The sequence below is a fragment of the Squalius cephalus genome, assembly GCF_949319135.1.
Source record: "Squalius cephalus genome assembly, contig: scaffold_45, whole genome shotgun sequence".
NCBI classification, from domain to species: domain Eukaryota; kingdom Metazoa; phylum Chordata; class Actinopteri; order Cypriniformes; family Leuciscidae; genus Squalius; species Squalius cephalus.
This window is the reverse complement of record NW_027645855.1, coordinates 648,218-662,786: the sequence shown is the minus strand read 5'-3', so window position 1 is coordinate 662,786 and position 14,569 is coordinate 648,218. Positions and strand designations below refer to the sequence as shown.

The following is a 14,569-nucleotide window of genomic DNA, read 5'->3' as shown; positions in this document are numbered from 1 at the left end:
ATTATCTTACTTAGACTAATAAATGCTTAAGTATTATTCATTCTTAGTTCATGTTAACTGAAGTAGGTAACTAATATATTTTTGTAAAGCATTACCCAAAGGTCTCTTTCCAAAACTGTTTGTGTTTATGCATAGTGTTTCTTGTGGTTTTCTTGTGCATCAACAGAAAGGTTATGTATTTCTTTTAAAAATTATTTTGTCAGTAAATTTAGAGGGTTTTACATTTAGTTTTTGCTGATTGTAACATTGCATTTAATTCACACTTAAGTGTATTGTTAACTGACATTAAAGTATATTTTAAATCACATTAATTGCGTGTCATTATATTGTGTAGTGCACTTTAACTATATTTTGAAGATATTAGAAGCAATTATGAAAGTAGATATAAAGTTGTATTAAAGTACCAATTAAGTTGTCCAAAAAATCACTCTTAATGGCAACTTATTGCATTTTATTTCAACTTAATATGTGATATATTTTAAATTAATTGCACTTAATGTGCATTCAGTGTGTTGAAAACATTGCATTTAATTCACACTTAAGTTTATTGTTAACTGACATTAAAGTATATTTTAAATCACATTAATTGCGTGTCATTATATTGTGTAGTGCACTTTAAGTATATTTTAAAAACACTAGAAGCAATTATGAAAGTAGATATAAAGTTGTAATAAAGTACCAATTAAGTTGTTCCAAAAAAATCACTCTTAATGGCAACTTATTACATTTTATTTCAACTTAATATGTGATATATTTTAAATTAATTGCACTTAATGTGCATTCAGTGTGTCGAAAACATTGCATTTAATTCACACTTAAGTGTATTGTTAAGTGACAAAGTATATTTTAAATCACATTAATTGCGTGTCATTACATTTTGTAGTGCACTTTAAGTATATTTTAAAAACACTAGAAGCAATTATGAAAGTATATATAAAGCTGTAATAAAGTACCAATTAAGTTGTTCCAAAAAATCACTCTTAATGGCAACTTATTGCATTTTATTTCAACTTAATATATGATATATTTGAAATTAATTACACTTAATGTGCATTAAGTGCACCGAAAAGATGGCATTTAATTCACACTTAAGTGTATATATTTAAAGTATATTATTTATGTAATAAGTACACTTTATAAAAGTACACTTAAGTGCACTTTTTTTTCACAAGGGTTAGTTCACCCAAAAATGAAATTTGTCATTACTCACCCTCATGTCGTTCCAAACCTGTAAGACATTAATTTGTCTTTGGAATACAAATTAAGATATTTTTAATGAAATCTGAGAGCTTTTTGTCCATCCATTGACAGCCTATGCAACTACCATTTTCAAGCCCCAGAAATGTAATAAAGACATCCTTGAAGTAATCCATGTGACTCCAGTGGGTTAACCTCAAGTTTATGAAGTGAGTGCTTTGTTTGCACAAAAAACAAACAAACATGAATGTGCGTTGGAGATTAATAGATTAATATTTTGTAAATATTTTTATTTTTGCACGAAGCACTCACATCGCTTCATAAACGTGAGGTTAAACCACTGGAGTCACATGGATTACTTCAATGATGTCTTTATTACATTTCTGGGGCTTGAAAGTGGTAGTTGCATAGGCTGTCAATGGATGGACAAAAAGCTCTCAGATCTCATTAAAAATATCATAATATGTGTTCTAAAGACGAATTAATGTCTTACAGGTTTGGAACGACATGAGGGTGAGTAATGACAAATTTCATTTTTGGGTGAACTAACCCTTTTAATGCTGTTTGAGAAATGCTTTTTAATATTCGTTGAGATTTGTTATGAATAATGGCCTGATATTTTGGGGTTTGCTTGTCAACAGTTTTCTCATTTCATTCACTTTATGAGGTTGTACATACTCGCATACTCCATACTTGTTTTGTTTTATTGAACAGACAAAATATTGTTTTGAGCAAATGATTTTCATGTGTCATGTTCATTAAATGGGTTTTTGTTTTTAATTCTATTGCACTTGATTCAAGCTGATGTTAATGTCATCACACTGACATTTGTTTATTCTCACACATGCTTGACATTTATTGCAGCAGCTTGTATCCTTTTGCTTTAATGTGTTTTAATGTTGTTGTTTTTTTTCAAGCAGCAGTTAATTCTGTCATACTCATTTATACTAAGATATACTTGTCAGACAATTCAATAAATTAATATTTTTGTGAATGTTATAATAAATGTTAAAGTTATGGTTTATTTGTGCTCTGTTATTCCAGAATTTGTTTGAACAAAAAAGCTTTTGTCATGTTGAGTTGTGATGAAGTTGACTTAACGCATAATTTTAAGGCAACCGTGTAAACTTCTTAGTTAATTATAGTTAAAACTATATGTAGTTAAGATTAAGTTGAGTGAACTTAAAATAGTTTGTTCATATAATATTCAATTAAGTTGAGTGAACTTAAATTTGTAAGTTAACTTAATCCCTTTGATTACTTGAATAAGTTGATACAATATTTAATCTTAAGTTATGACAACAAAACAACGTTAAGTTAAAAAATAATCTTAATAATATACAAAATAATAGTTGAAACAACAAAATCACTTGTTGTAAAAACTCACATTTTTAGTTTCAATGAACTCAAAATTTTAAGGCAACCAGGTAACTTACTTTTTTAGTCAAACTAACCAGAGGCGGACAGAGTACACAGCTTTATTACTTGAGTAAAAGTACAGATACCCCTTGCTAAATTTTACTCAAGTACAAGTAAAAGTACAACAGTCAGATGTCTACTCAAGTAAAAGTACTAAAGTACTTGTTTTTAAAAGTACTTGAGTACCAAGAGTACAAGAGTACATTTTCTAAATATTGCATTACTACTGCCATAGTGCTTACATTTATGTACAGAAACGTCCTACATGGAGTTATGAAAAATGTTAATGTTAATACTAGGGGTGGAACGGTACACAGAAGTCACGGTTCGGTTCATACCTCAGTTCAGACATCACGGTTCGGTACGAGTTCGGTACAATGGAGGGAAAAGCAAAACAAAAATGCAGAAGGCAATTTTTTTTTTATTGTGCATGTCTCAGGCTGTACCACCTAGTGTCATACAGTCTCTCCCCTGAGCTAGCTGCAACAGCCTGCCCTGAAGTGTGTAAAGTAAGATGTAAACAAAATAAGACAATCAGCTATAAAACTAAAAATAAAGCATCTCTTATTTATGTGTGGACGCACGAGCGCGAGGGTGCGCGCAGCAAAAATGTCGTCATTGTGGTGTGGGCGGTCATGCGCGTTGGGTGTGCAAGGCCACATTTTGCTTGGTGGTGTGCAGTGCACGGCTTTTAGCGCACGGCTCCGCATATGATCCGAAGACGCACGACTTCGAGCCGAATCTGGCCGAGCATGTACATCTCACAGCACCGGCACCCAGTTCTTGCGTCTAAATTAGTTGCTTACATTAACAAAATTAGCCTACAATAGCAGACATCAGCCCTTTAAATAAAAATAAATGGCCATGTTTTATAAAAAGGTTCACAAAACTAAATAAAAATGTTTAGAAATTATGTAAGATAACGTTAATTTAGTTGTAGGTTACGTTCTCATATCCATTTTTTTTTTTCTAATGTCACAAGGAATAATCTGGTTTACTGCTTTACACGATTATTTTGCTGTGTGGTTTTGGTGTACTAAAGTGTTGTTTTACTAAAATAAACATTCACGAGTGTAGCCTACCTTACTTCAAACCACTGATTCCTGATGGTTTAGAGGACAATTACACCCTGTCGCACCCTGTCGTTTCAAAGAATATACACCGGCGAGCGCTAAGTATAAATGCCTCGTCCATTTGGGGAGGCGCGCGCACGGTCAGCGGAGGCTCGCGCTGCGGAGGCAGGCGAAAGTATAAACCATAGACAGTATAAGAAGGTATAAACAAACCTAGCTTAAGGCGGGGCTACAGATTAGGTGTCCCTAAAGAACCCGCGTATCTAACAGTAGTTCCGCATTACATTAATTAATTTGCACGCGAGTTTTATTTATTTTTATACCGTATTCTCTGTGTAAATTCATGTAGCCTACCGAACCGTGACGCCCGTACCGATTCGGTTCAATACGAATACATGTACCCAGTGTTCGAATTGTGTCAAAGCTCTTGGGGGGTCCCTCTAGGGGGGTCCGGGGGCATGCCCCCCCGGAAGAAAATTTTGTACATTTTAAAGATAAATTCATTAATCTGGTGCACTTTGAGTCCCCCGAATCTGCTGTTAAAAATAAATAATCCACCCGCAAACCACCCATATTCTTTGATTTAGATCTGCATCTGATCATCACATTTCAATTATTCAAATTCTCATTGTTAAGCATGATAATATGATAAAATATCACACTGAAGTAGGCTGATTTAAAATTAAGATTTATTTAAAATAAAAGTTCTTCTTTTGTCAAAATTACATTTCCAGCCTAAACAGAGGCTTTACTCCCTTCAAACTTAAATTGTCAATGTTTCATTACATCACTGTTGGAAAACACTCCTATCAGAATATTTTTTTTAGCTTTATAAAGGGCATTTCTTTCCCTAATTTGTACTCTCTATACTCTTTCCCTACTCTCAGGGAACTGAGGTTACGTTAGTAACCGAGTAGGCTACGTTATTTCTTATTTTATTTTTTTGATATTGAAAATTGTTTTAATCAGGGCATTTGTCCGGTTGGGCAAGTGCAATTCTCTTTCACTTGTCCCTTAAAAAACACACGCACGTGTCCCGGATAAGCGTTAATGTCGATTCTATTCAGATCAGTAAATTACCAAACAATCATAAAAGAAAGAAATATTATCTTACCGTCATTGTGAGGTGAAAATGAGGATCCACTCTGCCAGACTCTCGTGAAAGTGCTTAGCACGAAATGTATTTCTCGTACACATTTATTCGCCAAAAATAGTTTTTGCGTGCATATGATACGCACTTTATGGCGTGTAATACGCACGTACTCCACACCCCTAATCCTACCCAAGGGGTTTGCAGTGCGTATCACGAAAAAAAAAAAAAAAAAAAAAACTATTTTTGGGGTATAAATGGCACGATAAATAAAATGTGTCTGTTTATAAATTCAACAGTCTGTAAATTCCTTCAGAAAACAGCGTGTGGCGCACTTGAGCGTCTTTTCAGACGCAAATCTAATTTGAATTACTTTCTATGGGAGCGGCAGCGCAATACTTTGATTAATATATATATATATATTACCTAATAAATTATGTTTCTATAGTTTTAATGAAAAACCAAGGGACCCCCCAAGGTAATTTTTTTGGGCCTTATGGGGGGTCCCTTGATGCTTATGGGGGGTCCCGGACCCCCCCAGCCCCCCCTCAATTCGAACACTGCATGTACCGTTCCACCCCTAGTTAATACCTTGGAGAATGTAAAGAAATTGAAAGTAAAATCAAGTCATTTTCATCTTTTTACCATGCTGCTTTATTTAACATTTTCACTTGCCCACAAGGCAATAGCACAATGGCAACGCTCTGACAAACCTCTGCTAGAGTTTTAATGGATTTTTGCACCCACATTTGAACCCGACTGTGTTAAACACACCGCATACTCAAGAACATCAACGCAAATGCTCAGCTTACATTAATGTGTAATATCAGAAAAGAAAATTCAGCTAACACTTGTGTGTACATGTGAGTTTCTCTTTTTTTCATCAATCAAATCACAGGGTTCCAGACTGCGACCAAATATGCGACCATTTTATTGAGAATGTGCGAGTTCAAATTGTATGTGGTGGCATTTGTGCGAGTGCATGGTCATGTACTACTCAGTTAAATTCACGCATGAATTTTCCTGCATTGAACTTGTTTTAGCGCTCGCCAAAGTGAATTTTTGTCCCGCCAAAGTCTTATTTGATCGGTGAGTAAAGTAGATGAACTGCCGCTTGTGACAGGGCGCATGTTTAACTGAATGAACGAGCAGAGAGAGAGAGAGAGCCGGTCGCGCGCGCAGACACACTCGGTCTCTCTCGCGCACTGTCGCTCGCTTTTTCTTTTTTCCTTTTTTTTTATTTATTATTTTTTTAGAAGAAGTAACGGGTACTCACGGTTATGGATAGAAATGTAGCGGAGTAAAGAGTACAATATTTGCCTCTCAAATGTACTTGAGTAAAGTCATGAGTACTCCCCAAAAATGATACTCGAGTAAAGTACAGATCCCTCAAAATTGTACTTAAGTACTGTACTCAAGTAAATGTACTCCGTTACTGTCCGGCTCTGAAACTAACAAATCATTTTTTACAGTGTAGGCTACACGAAATAATCGAAATAACTATATAAATGCTATGCTAACTAGATGCTAATATACGCTATTCTGATCATTTTTTAATACTCGCAATTCCAACTCCTGACTCGCTAGTGAAAGATTTTGTATTTTCAGTCATCAGATTCATCTACATTATGACTTAGATTTAATCAACTGAAAACAGTGTCTGTCATCAGATTCATCTACATTGTGACTTAGATTTAATCAACTGAAAACAGTGTCAGTATAGATCGATCTCCTGTGGGAGGTCCTAACAGTTTTCCTTTGTTTGTAGCCCTTTTGTCTTCATGTATAAAGTTCTGTCTCAGACACAGAACTATGGGTTAAGATTGTTGAAGGGCGACATGCTAACATCGCTGCTGAAGGACTGCTACACTACAAACCTTCAATAAATGTTTCTCCCCACAAGAACTCTGGTCAAGCTTACTTATTTTATGTATTGAGAAATCTAATACATTGGTGAGCCACCCAAACCACTGCTCGGCCAAATACACCAAAATCTAACACTACCCAGCAAACATTTGGACGTTTAATGACCGTTGAAAAGACGTCCGTCCGAGATGTCCCGTCATGGTTGAAAAATAGTTCCAAAATGAAAGTTGAACCGACGTCTTTGACGTCGTCTGGCCGTGAATTCCACGTCTTTTCTGCGCGTCCCTGGACGTCTAAATGTTTTTTGGTTTTTTTAGTTCTTCTGGATGTTTATAAGATGTGTTGTTGCCAAATGTATGTGTATATATAATCCTGCATATAAAATAATCACACCCATATTGTGTAACATCGTGAAAGGCAATCATTTAGGCTATTTTTACACATCTGAACTTGACAAAGGTTCTAAAAAGGTCCAAAATCGGTCCGGTCAGACCTGGACGTCTATAAAACGGTTTAATCACGTGTACATCAACACATTATTTGTGGACAAAAGCAAAAAATAGTGCTATAATTTAGCACAACATTTTATTGTGAATATTACATTTGAAATGTCTTCCAGTTGTTAAACAGCTACTATTCAAAAAAGATAATAGAAATAGTACAATGTGGTAAATTCTGTGGTAATGGCATTTTCTCTAACAGTTTCACATTAAGGTTAAGCAGACATTAATCAAACCAGAATATAACAAAAGTACAGGAACAGTCAACGCATTCTATTCTTAGAGTCTTTCTATAATATTCCATCATTGAAGAATAGAATCAGAGCTGTGGCAGTACTAAGTTTCAGTTACTAACAGTCTTGCATTACTGTTAAACAGCCATAAATAAAAGTTTTTAGAGTCTATGAAGTTTATGGCTTTATGGTTTTTGTTTTGTTTATGGCACATTTTTTAAATCCACCACCCTCAGCTGTTCCTGGAGCGTTCTTCAGGTGTTCCTCCACTGCTGCATCAATGTCTGAGTCTGGAGCATTTGGGCTCCACCTCATCACAGCATCTGAGGAAAGAGAATAGGGTTTAAAAAAAAAGAAAAGAAAAAGGCTAATTTCTAGGTAAATGACGTACTTTTTTAAAAAAAAATGTCAGAAAATAACCATGTTATTTTACTGCATAATAATCTTATGCCAATAAAAATGTTCTGCATTAAATGTGTTTGAATAGTGAAAAGAAAAGAGAAAAAAAAAAAAAAAAAAAAATCACGCTGTTCACAATAATTAGAAGTATATAATATTTCTTTCACTTTCAGTTGACATGGGGTAAGCGCTCCTTGAGAGTCTGGTGCCAGCTATTTCAAAATGTAAAGATTTGTAAAATGTAAATTCAATTTTGGATAGGCTGGAATAGACCATTAGCACACATACCCTCACTTCTGTGCTCTCTCCTGAATGCAGCGGTCCAGAGGCAAGACAACATTGGGAAATTCTGTTAATGAAAACAAAACACACACAAACTTAAATAAGAGGGTAGTTAAATAATTAAATAAGAGGGTAGTTAAATAAAAACCGTAAACAATATTGTTTTATTTTAACTACTTTGTGGATGTAGCAAAGATTTAGACTTCTTGTAATCCAACTGGACATAGTCAACTATTGTAGCCATATAATAATCATTCACAATGACTAAATCCAAGGTAGCCAACCCTGGTCCTCGAGAGCCACTCTCCTGCTTGTTTCCAAACTATCCCTGCCCTACTTCCTGCTGACTAATAATGATCAGGTGTGTTGTCAGTCAGAAGCTGGAAGGGCAGGAATTGTTGGAAAACAAGCAGGCCAGTGGCTCTGGAGGACCAGGGTTGGCTACACCTGGTCTACATATTTTAAATTGTGAAGTGATAAGACTGCTGTTCAAATATACACTTCACAGTGTGTAATACTGCATTAGTTACTATGAAATTAGCTGGCTGTACTTAAGCTTTTTCTTGAGCAATGACAGACATTATAGGCTCTATATTTGCAACTGTAAGAACAATTATTTAGAAAAATGTATGTTTGTATTTAAGGTATATTGTGTATAAAATAAGATGCAAATCGCAAAGTTCTCACATAAAATGGGGTGTCCTCTGGGACTGGGATGATAATGCAGAATTTGGAACTGGAGACATTAAAAACAAATGGGTGAAAAATATTTAAGTTAAGAAAGGACACTTTAATCAATAAACACCATAACTATATGGTAAAAAAAAACAAAAAAAACACACCTTTATGAAGGACATTAAACAAGAAACAAATGCAAAGTCTCTTTGGTTCTGTCAGATGGCCTGGAGAAGGATTCCTGAACTCTACGTCTGACAGATGGCTGTTTGTTATGTGACCCTGAAAGAAAAATTGCAACTTAATGTAATTTCGTCAAGTACAACAAACAAAAATCACGTTTAAAAAATTTCACTTAAGTGATTACAAAATTGGTAATCTTAGAGTATGGTTAGAGAGCAACTTTGTAACAGAGCAAACCTGAGCCATTAACTGCCTCAATATAGAGAGCACATAAACTGCCCTCCAAGTGACAATAATACACTCACAATACATTCCAAATATGATCAAAAACTGAAGATTCGTTCTTTGCATATAGACAGTATTTATATTCATTATGCAAAAAGGCACGGCCATAAAGCATTACTTAAGTATTTAAAGCTGAGGCCATAGTTGAGGAATCAGGTAGTCTCCTTCCTGATACTAGCCTATTTTCATTGTGCATGACCTCACCTGCACAAATAGTTAATTTTATGGTAGTATAAGATATAAACACAGTAAATCACAGAAACGTTTGGGATATTATGTTAACATTTATGCAAAACACCTCCTAACTCATGAAATATCCAAAATGGTCCGAACTAATAAACGGTCCGTGGAGCACAAACGAGTTGCGCAGTTTCGTTCCGCTTTCATTTTTTATTTTTTTTCACCATTCGCTGCTGGGCAATGTTGCGGTCGCGCCAGCGCGACCTATAACAAAATTTGGTCTCACCGGCAGAAAAAAATAGCCTGGTTCTACCAGACTCTCGTACATAAATGTAAAATTAAATTAAATTAAATTTGTACAGAGAGTCTGGCCCCTCTCCATTGACAAGCGTTAACTTCATTGAAGGCGGGTACTCTGTTGAAGCAGAGAATGTCTAATGTATAATACAAATTGTACTTACCCAACAGCAGACTTTTAGTAATTCGGCAACACACCAATGCACCCTCAAATCCTGCTCGCCTCGTGGTTGTAGAAAAACGGGAAAATGGCTGCATTATCGCTTTATCGCGAGATAATATCATATCGCGGGATTTTGCAATATCGCGAGATTTGCCACAACATCTTGGTGGCACAGTTTTGTAAAGCACGTCAGTGTACGTCTTTTCAGAACCTCTTAAAAACTACTTGGGGCACTTAAATTAATTATTGCAGTATCAACCAAGGTGTAAGCATAATTGCATATTTCATAAGGATTTCATAGAGGGTCATGATGGACTATAAATGCACGTGTAAAGGACGTCACCTACTGGACGCCCACTTAAAACGACTAAAATGCAGTGGTTTTGCAATCACTTAACCACACTGGGCACTTTGTGATTATAATTTATTTAAACAAGATAAAGTAAATATATTTACTTTGTATACAAATCGTGTATTTCATAAAGATAATTCCTGTTTATTTCTGTCTTGCTTGACTAGACGTGTAAAAGACGTCAGTGGACGTCTTCACAACCTCTTAAAAACTACTTGGGCAATTAAATTAATTATTGCAGTATTAACCATGCAAGGATTAAGCACAGCTTTTGCATATTTCACAAGGATTTCATAGAGGGTCATGATGGACTATAAATGCACGTGTAAAAGACGTCGCCAGGTGACGTCCTCTCATCCGATACACTACATATTGAACTACACGTAGCTAAAAGTCAAAATAACAATTATACATGCAACCACAGAGAACTGTAGACATGTACAAATGTATCTGAATGCATTTTTAGGAAATGTTTTGTGTTACATATTTTTACCGATTTATGCCGTCCTACCGCGACTATTTTTGGCCAGGAACACGACGTTGCCGTCGGACCAATGTTTGCTGGGTAGTCAGTGGTTTTGACGGAACAAGATGCTTTTATACCAGGGGCTGCCAAGGGCGTGGTGAGCTCGTACCAAGGGCGTGGTGAGCTGGCACCTGCTTATGTCACATGGTACCACAACTGCCAATAGGAAAATTCAACTACAGTAGCCATTGTTCAACCTGAAGAGGGCAGCACTCAGACCTTTTTACACCATATATTGTAGAATTAAAACACTTTATACCCAAATGTCAAAAAATGTACTTGAATCAATGAACATCACTAATAAAGCCCTAGTCTTGCAAATCATTAACTAAAAAAATTGTTTTAGGATTTAGTTACCCTTTAAACGGAAGTCAAGTCATTCAGCTGATTCGACTGACGTCACGGGGATTCCCTGGAGCTATGTGACAGAACTCTCGTGAGTAAAACTGGAACTCAACCACATTGTCCGGGCAATAAACACAGGTAGAATAATTATAAAATAGCAGCTGTCTTATAAGAATGATTTGAATAGTTCACAGCAATATAAATATTCATCCCTTATGTGGCAGAGCTACAAACTGATCGGCTTTAGTGTTGTACAGATTTAAATTGTGTAAATAACGCAGACCTCTACTAACATCAAACCATATTGTTTCTTGCACCACATGAATAACATCATGACATCCAAAGACCAATGATGTTTGATGCAATGAAGTGTGTCACCTTTTTTGATTCAGACTGTATAGGCAGAGTTAAATTTCAACTTAAATTTCAGTCTGTCTATGATTCAGTCATTTTGTATTGCTTCAGAAGAATACCAGTGAAGTCTTGAATATTCTAGCTATAGTTTCTTAATATGGATAAAAAATTATCTTGCACCAATTGCACTTACTTAAAGTTTGCCTTGGATTTTGTATAAAGGTGTCAGGTAATTGCTAATACTAGGTTTTCAGTGGTTGAAAGTTGTCTTATGAATCATAAAAATAAACTGTCAGTAAATGTTGCTTAATTGTTAAAATAACATAATTTTGTTTTGTCTTCAAGGTCAAAAATGGCATTGATGTCATTAGAACTACGTGTCCTAGAAGAAGTATCCTGACATGTCTATTACTATTGTAAGGATGGATTTCTACTAAGACTGAATTCAAGAATTCAAACCTGCAATAAAACTCACTAATCTGAAGAAGAGATCTAAGGGACAGAGAGCACAACACAACTGGCCCAATCTCATCTCTTCCCCCCATGCTGAGTTCCTGACTCTGCACACTATCTTCTCCCCTACATGTCTCATTCAGTCATGCAAATCTCACGAACCTACTGTCTCCAGCTGTTTTATGAGAGGTCAAAATAAATACTTCTGGTGCGAATGGTAAAGGGGTTTTCATTCCTGGAGCAGCAGAACAGTCAGAAAAAAGAAAACAATGCCTGTACTTCTGATGTGGGAGATGCCCCAATAAAGATCGTTGAGCCGGCCCGAGGCATAAGCGAACTAAGCGGCTGCTTGGGGCCCCATTTTTTTTTTTTTTTTTTTTTTACATATTAATTAACTTAAACAAGTGACATAAATGAATGAATTAATGAATAATTCAAGACAAGAAAATTCTGGTTTCATGATCAATATACCTGCCTACAACTGCTGCTGTGTCTGCCATTGTCTGAGTCATGCGCATAACCTCGCGTGCATAGAGCAATAACCTCGCGTGCAATTATTTGCGTATGCGTGGCGACTGAGCGCGTTGTTTGTGTTTGGAGCTCCGTCGAATTGATTCATAATCCTTGATTTTCTTCTTAAAGGTCCCGTTCTTCGTGATCCCATGTTTCAAACTTTAGTTAGTGTGTAATGTTGTTGTTAAAGTATAAATAATATCTGTAAAATTATAAAGCTCAAAGTTCAATGCCAAGCGAGATATTTTATTTAACAGAAGTCGCCTACAAAAAACGGCTGGATTGGACTACATCCCTCTACTTCCTTCTTTAATGACGTCATTAAAACCGTGTTTTGACTAACCTCCGCCCACAGGAATACAGGCGTATTGATGGCGAAATGTCAACAGACGTGGTTGATGTTTATCTATAATCGGATACCGCAAAAGTTTAATTCGAAGTTGTTAGTTTGCTCTGTCCATTTCACCACGGACTGTTTTTCTAACCTGGAATAATATTAAGCAGGCTTCTCTCAGCGTTTCATACTGACGAAGGGGACAATTTCAACTATATTCCAGCAAGCGGTAAGTAGTGATTTACTATGGAAGTAGCGATCAACTTCACATCGTTTCTCTTAGTAGGATGAAAATAATCTTACTTAAACTGTGATTAATACTGTGACGTCTGTGGACGTACAAAACAGGTTGAAATCAAGTCCGCCCGTCCAGGCCATGATCTGAACGTCCACTGACAGCCAGAATTAGTCGGTTAATGACACTGAGAAATTATGTCCAATCCGGCCATAATCTAAACGTCCACTGACAGCCAGAACTAGTTCAGAAAAGACGTTCATACTGACTATAATCTGGACGTCCGTTGACATCCAGAAACAGTCCATAAATGACGTGAATAAAGATGTCCAATCCGGCCATAATCTAAACGTCCACTGACAGCCAGAACTAGTTCAGAAAAGACGTTCATACTGACTATAATCTGGACGTCCGTTGACATCAAGAAACAGTCCATAAATGACGTGAATAAAGATGTCCAATCCGGCCATAATCTAAACGTCCACTGACAGCCAGAACTAGTTCAGAAAAGACGTTCATACTGACTATAATCTGGACGTCCGTTGACATCAAGAAACAGTCCATAAATGACGTGAATAAAGATGTCCAATCCGGCCATAATCTAAACGTCCACTGACAGCCAGAACTAGTTCAGAAAAGACGTTCATACTGACTATAATCTAGATGTCTGTTGACATCCAGAAACAGTCCATAAATGACGTGAATAAAGATGTCCAATCCGGCCAATCTAAACGTCCACTGACAGCCAGAACTAGTTCAGAAAAGACGTTCATACTGACTATAATCTGGACGTCCATTGACATCAAGAAACAGTCCATAAATGACGTGAATAAAGATGTCCAATCCGGCCATAATCTAAACGTCCACAGACAGCCAGAACTAGTTCAGAAAAGACGTTCATACTGACTATAATCTGGGCGTCCGTTGACATCCAGAAATTGTCCATAAATGACGTGAATAAAGATGTCCAATCCGGCCATAATCTAAACGTCCACTGACAGCCAGAACTAGTTCAGAAAAGACGTTCATACTGACTATAATCTGGACGTCCGTTGACATCCAGAAACAGTCCATAAATGACGTGAATAAAGATGTCCAATCCGGCCATAATCTAAACGTCCACTGACAGCCAGAACTAGTTCAGAAAAGACGTTCATACTGACTATAATCTGGGCGTCCGTTGACATCCAGAAACAGTCAATGACTGACAGCCAGAACTAGTTCAGAACAAAATGACAAACAATATCTGTAAATTAATAAACTGACTGTTAATTTACGGACTATATCATTAACTGTTAAATTGATCTTGCTGGTCAGACACCAACAGGGTTCATGATGCACACATGGTGCTTTTAAGTCCTCCTGGGAAGTTTGTATTCATGAGGTTTTACTATTTGTTTTTGTTTTTTATGTTTTAAATTAATTTATGAAGCCACTGTAAAATTTATCATTACATGTTATATTGTTATACTATAATACTGTCATATTTTGTGCAGGCATTACTTCATCGTAAATAGAAAAGCCTGGCAATGTAACTGCTAAATACCAATGTATTGTGGTATTACATGTTTCTCACTGACACACTCATAACTCTTCAAGATCGGGCTTAAATAAA

At 36.2% G+C, this 14,569-nt stretch overlaps 1 long non-coding RNA gene across 3 annotated transcripts; it reads right to left on the bottom strand.

The window, feature by feature from the left end:
* Window positions 1–7,279: 7,279 nt before the first annotated feature.
* On the bottom strand, window positions 7,280–10,725 carry LOC307154086. 3 transcript variants are annotated; one of them, XR_013820267.1, is made up of 5 exons: window positions 10,688–10,725; window positions 8,902–9,016; window positions 8,747–8,795; window positions 8,066–8,126; window positions 7,280–7,701 (listed from the first exon to the last, which is right to left on the bottom strand). It is a non-coding gene; the product is annotated as an uncharacterized lncRNA (long non-coding RNA). The 3 variants fall into 3 exon arrangements; XR_013820268.1 differs by lacking the exon at window positions 10,688–10,725 and adding an exon at window positions 9,844–9,954; XR_013820269.1 differs by lacking the exons at window positions 7,280–7,701; window positions 10,688–10,725 and adding exons at window positions 7,951–7,989; window positions 9,844–9,954.
* Between the last annotated feature and the right edge of the window lie 3,844 nt (window positions 10,726–14,569).